Genomic DNA, 5,848 nt, shown 5'->3' with positions numbered 1-5,848 from the left:
CCCTCGGGAAGACACTGTCCAGGGCAGAGTCTGCCAGTCCAAGGCCCTCGGCTCTGGTCATCACATGCTCTGCACTAAAAATCAGCAACACACGATCTGGCAAGTGTGAAGGTCCAAGGTGCTAGGGGGCCAGCATATTTGAAATTGAGATGCCCAAAGGGCGATGAGACCAGGAATTCAGGTCCCTGTTCCCATCGTCCTTTGGGAAAGGCAGTAGTGTGGCTTGGTTGAACTGAGAACAGTCAGGGGACTTGCTGGGAAGGGGAAATCAAGGTGCAGGTTCTCTCGGAAGGAGGCAGGATCACAAGTGGGTCCTGGGGTGGAGAGGGGGAAGGTGTGAGCAGAAAGAGCAAGTGTGTGTGACACAGCAGGCACAGTCGGCCTCATGCTCCACTGGATGGAAACTTTCTAAGGCAGGGGGCTTTGTGTTTTGTGCCTTGTTGTGTCCCCAGCACCTAGAACAGAGCCTGATGCATTGTGGGAGCTCAGTAAATATTTACTGGATGAGTTGTAATATTTATTGTAAGTATTAGTAAATATCAGTAAATATTTATTGAGTTGAGTTGGTCTTTCCAGTGAAGTGGCTGCTTCTCTGTGAAGCTCTGTGGGAAACATAGATGGTGGGAGACAGGGTACCTGTCCTTAGGGCTGGCCATATGTGAACCATTTGGTATCCATTCATTCATTCATTCATTCATGGAATATTTCCCCAGCTTCTATTCTGTAATATACTGTATTAGTCACTGGGGTCACAAAGATGAAAGCCAACACACATTTCTTTAGGACAGGTGCAGTGGCTCACACCTGTAGTTCCAGCACTTTGGGAGGCTGAGGCAGGAGGATCCCTTGAGGTCAGGAGTTCAAGACCAGCCTGGGTGACATAGTGAGATCCTGTCTCTGTAAAAAATTAAAAAATAAATCCAGACAGAGCAGCGTACCTGCAGTCTTAGCTACTTGGGAGGCTGGGGTGGGAGGATCGCTTGAGCTCAAGAGTTGGAGGCTGTAGTGAGCTATGATTGTGCCACTGCACTCCAGCCTGGGCAACAGAGTGAGACCCTATTGTTAAAAAATTAATTAATTAATTAAAAAATATTTCTTTAATACCCATCATGAGCCAGGCTCTGGGGGATACTATGGGGACCAGGCTGGAAACACCTTCTTTGGTAGAAGACGCAGACTGTCCAAGCCACAGACGGGGTAGCATCAGTCTCTATCTGGAAGTGGAGATGCTGGGAAAGGCTTTGCAGAGGAAGGCACATTTGGGCTGCATCCTGACAGCAGGGCAGGCGTTCGTCAGGCTGGGGAGGTGTGGGGCAGCACCGGAGCAAAGTGTCAGCGTGTGTCATGGCTTGGTTTCCCGCAGAGGCCTGCTGGGGCCACCTTTTAGCTACACTCTTCACACCTCGTTTTCCTTCTTCCCAGACCCTCTGAACATGTCCTTCTCTCTTACTAGTTGCTCCCAGTTTTGCTCACCCCAGGGCCTTGCACCATGTGTAACACAAAGATCCATTATGATCAATACCAGTTAGTCTAGGAACGGTTCCCAGAGCTCAGCGACATCCCTGATGTGGGTGTGGCTGGGGACTGCTATGGAGCTTTGACTCCCATTTCCTCTCATGAGCTCCTTGGCCTGGCTACCCTGGGAACTTGTTGTGAGAGGAGGATCACAACAAGGCTGGGCAGGATGAGGGCATCCCTGGGTTCCCTGTGCCACTGAAATACAACACGGCCCCTGCTGCAGGCGAGTGGATGGTGGGCCCATGTGGTTTAGCGTAACCCAGAGCCAATGTCCTCCACAGAGCTGCCGATATGGTAGTGCTCACCTTTCACCTGGAGGTGGCCATGCTCCAGGGCACACTTTGATGCACTTTAACAGGGCAGCGTGTTGGTGCATTGGACTAGAGGGCCTTTGAGGTCTCTTCCAACTGCACACTTCATTCTGATCCAGTGATTCTTTCTGGCCTTGAGCTGGGAACATCAGAACCCAGTCCTGTGGTGGCTGCCAGAAGATACTGTTAAAATGCAACTAGAAGAATGTTGTTTTGGTTCTTTCACACATCAGCTGCTAATCTTTGTAGGATTTTCCCCTTTCCAGGGTTAAGAGAGAGAAGAGGAAGTGAAAACAGGAGGGGAGAATTTTCTTAAAGCACCTCTTGCCTTGCAGACAACAACCAAAAACCCCCTAGGGTTTGAACAGCGCTGTGTACTTTTTTTCTGTAGCTTGTTCCCATCCACAGCCTGCCTCATTTGGTTCTCAGAGCTCCCCCAGGTGGGAGCAGAATTCTGAGCTGCCCCAGTTCCACTCTTATTTGCAGACAGGGGGCGTTCCTGCGGCTGGAGGGAAGGGCTGAGGACTGGCTCTTCTGGCAGAAGCAAGTATTTTGCAGAGTCATTCTGGTGAGGCACTGGGGGTTTCTGAGTTTCTTCAGGAAAACTGGGCAGAGGCTCCTCTACACCTGGTGGAGAAAGGTCTGTGTGAACAGGGATCAAGCTGACTGTCCTCTGGGTGGAGCCCTTCGGCCACGGAAGGCGGAGGAGCTGGCCTTCCCAGCACTGATTCAGCATCCGCTGATCTCTCCCAACCACAGGACACTCCTGGCTATTGGAGATCTCCCACTCCAAGGCCCAAACCCTCGCAGTTGAGAGCTCCCAACTGCAGTGTCCGCTGCCAAGACAGGGGTGTCTTCCCCAGAGTCCAGTAGGCACGTTTCCAACTTTTCTTGTTGTTTAACAGATTTCATTGACAACTCTAAATATGCAACTGGTCGGTGGGAAGCAGGTAGAATCTGGAGACAAATGAGATGGAGCCCTTGTTCTCCAAGAGGTGGCAGCTCTCCTGATGCAGACAGACATGGACACAAACACGGTGTGAGCATGGAATGGAAGGGTGGTGGTGAGGGGAGGAGAGGGAGCGCTAGACAGGACCAAGGTAGCCTCACCGTTGCACGTTGGAGCCCTGATGCCCAGTCCCAGGGCAGTCTCGCAGGGCAGAGTCTCCAGGTCCAGGGCCCCCTGCTCTGGTGACCTCATGCTCTGCACTAAAAATCAGCAACACACAACCAGGCAAGTGTGAAGGTCCAAGGTGCCAGGGGGCCAGTGTATTTGAAATAGAGATGGTCCCAGGAATTCAGGTCCCTGTTCTCATTGCCCTTTGGGAAAGGCAGTAGTGTGGCTTAGTTGAACTGAGAACAGAAAGGGGACTTGCTGGGAAGGGGAGATTAGGTGGTCCTCTCCTGCCTCCTGGGAGTTTTGGCTGGGGATTGGGAAACTGGGACTGGAGGAGAAGCCGGGGATCAGGGATGCCAGGAGAGAAGGGGCAGTCTTCACTTTGTTTGGCAGAGATCAAGCACAGGGCCATTTGGCATGCCAGCAGGGCTGAAAATGAGCCGCTGTAGGACCTGGGTACACAGGGCCCCTCTCCCCCTCATGCACTCCAAGGCCCATTCTTATGCCTCTCAGACAAGTGTGGTGAGTTGATCCTAGATTCAGTCTGGGCTGCGGATCAGAGCCCCGAGTGTCTCCCAGCCCGCACCCGCCAGCCCCTCCTGTCCTTCTGGCTGATCTCTGCTCCTTCCCATCTCTGCCCTGGACTTTCCCCACAGAGCCTTCACTCCCTCATGCAATCCCTTTCTCTCCACTTCCACTGCCCTCTCCCGGCTGCTCAGAAGCTGTGTTTCCATGAGGCCTTCCCTTAGGAGTGCCTGTCTTCCCTCTCTGAGCTCTCCTGGTTCAGGGGGCCATGCATATGACACCTGCCAGAGGGTTTTGGTTCATTTCTTTCATCTGTCTCCAAGGTTCTAACTCTTTGGGGCTGCACCCAGGTCTCCTTCACCTCTGAGTTTCCCCCATCACTTGGCTCTTCATTAAGTCATCATTAAGTACTGCACAAACACAAGGAAAAGATTTATCACTGGATCTCAGAGGATGGGCTCTGTCTCCCATCTTCTTTTCTGGAGAAGAGGCTGTTTGCTTTCTAGGAACAGGCCAGGGAGAGAGCTGGAAGGAGTGTCCATAGCAGATTCCTACCAGGAGTCTGGAAGAGCTGAAATCTCATCAGGATCAGGACTGTGGGCTCAGGGGCACCCAGCCAGGGCACCTGGGAATGACAGACCAGTTTGCTGGTTGAAGCAGGAGAAAGGGGGTAGAAATCTTGGTAATTTCTGGCAGTGTGGAAATCTACCCAGTCTATCAGCTTGGGACAGGGTTGGTTTTCAGGGTGAGGCCAGAAGAAATTCTACACAGATGTATCCCAGCTCATTCTTTCTGGGGATACAGAGTAGGGTGAGCCATAAAGAGTGAAGGGATGGGACCACCTCCAAGAACAGCCACCTCTGACCCAAGAACCATGTTTCCAAATAGACAGAGTTGATTTAACAAACCATTCACATTTCCTACAAGTTAATACCTACTTCCTTCTCCTCGATCAAGGCCCAGCCATCCCTGGGGAGAAGCCTTAGGTGCTGGGATGGGCCCTGGGTGGGGAACTTCATGTGTTGTCATTTTAACTGACATCTGTAGAGGTTTGAAACTGGACAAACAGGAAGTGTCCTGTCTTTAACACTTGCACAATCTCAAGCCTTTTGTGAAATATCCAGGAGTCGGGGTCGCAGGGGCCGGTGGTGTGAGGTGCTGTGAGGTAGCCCTGGATCCGTCTCTGATCCCGAGAGCTGGGCCCTCTGCAGCTGAGAATCTGCCCCCGCAGCCGCTTTCCCTCCTTAGCTGTGGTGCACAACCTGTGCTGTGAGGCGCTGCTGCTTGCCTGGCACTGCTGCTGAATCAGTCCCCATCTCTTCATTTTGATGGCAGCCTGGGTTTGTTATCCTTCAAAGATCGTCTCTTGGAAGGACACCAACCTCTGATTACGTTTCCCAGCCTGCCTGGAGGCAGCTCAGCTAATCTGGCTCGATTTGGGTGGTGGATTCCCTTCTGGCCTTGAGATCTGACGCCACCTCTGGCACCAGTAGGGTGGGAAGATGGACAAAATAATTACGCCCCATGAGCTGAAAGGAGAATTAAAATTAATTCCCTTGTGCAGCCTTTTCTTTTTTCTTTTTTCTTTTCCTCTTCCTGGGTAACTTTTTTTTTTTTTTTTTTTTTCCTTTTCGAGGGTCTTTTTTTTTTTTTTTTTTTTTTTTTTTTTGCCAGGTGTGGTGGCTCACACCTGTAATCCCAGAACTTTGGGAGGCTGAGGCGGGTGGATTACTTGAGGTCAGGAGTTCAAGACCAGCCTGGCCAACATGGCAAAACACCCTCTCTACTAAAAAAATACAAAACTTAGCTGGGTGTGGTGGCGCATGCCTGTAATCCCAGCTACTAGGGAGAATGAGGCAGGAGAATCGCTTGAATCCAGGAGGTGGAGGTTGCAGGGAGCCGAGATCACACCACTGCACTCCAGCCTGGGCGACAGAGACTGTCTCAAAAAAAAAAAAATTGCTTTATGAGTACATAGTAGCATATAATTCAGGGCTGTTCTCTTTTCCTTTTGTAACAGGTCTAATTTATGGCAGTAATTTTTTTAAAAAAAACTATTTTTCATTAGAATTTTGTACATATGACCTTTATAACATTTATGACATTTACCCTTGTTTATTATAAAAATGATTTAATTGTAGTAAACCCAGTTTTGAAAAGAGAATAAAAGATAGCCTAGAATCTTAACACTGAACACATCGGGTCCAGTTTGTTTTCCCAATCAGTCTTCATCTGATTGCATGTTTAATTGCATGATCCTAGCATACATTTACTTTTTGAAGAAACCTAGTTTGGTAGCATATGCACGGTCCCATGTGGCTACATAATCTTTCTCATCATCATTAAAGCACAAATTCCTTTAGGATCATAATTTACT

Source organism: Rhinopithecus bieti, unplaced genomic scaffold (assembly GCF_001698545.2).
Source record: "Rhinopithecus bieti isolate Rb0 unplaced genomic scaffold, ASM169854v2 scaffold_11744, whole genome shotgun sequence".
NCBI classification, from domain to species: domain Eukaryota; kingdom Metazoa; phylum Chordata; class Mammalia; order Primates; family Cercopithecidae; genus Rhinopithecus; species Rhinopithecus bieti.
The sequence above is the reverse complement of the archived record's forward strand: the minus strand, read 5'-3'. Positions refer to the sequence as shown.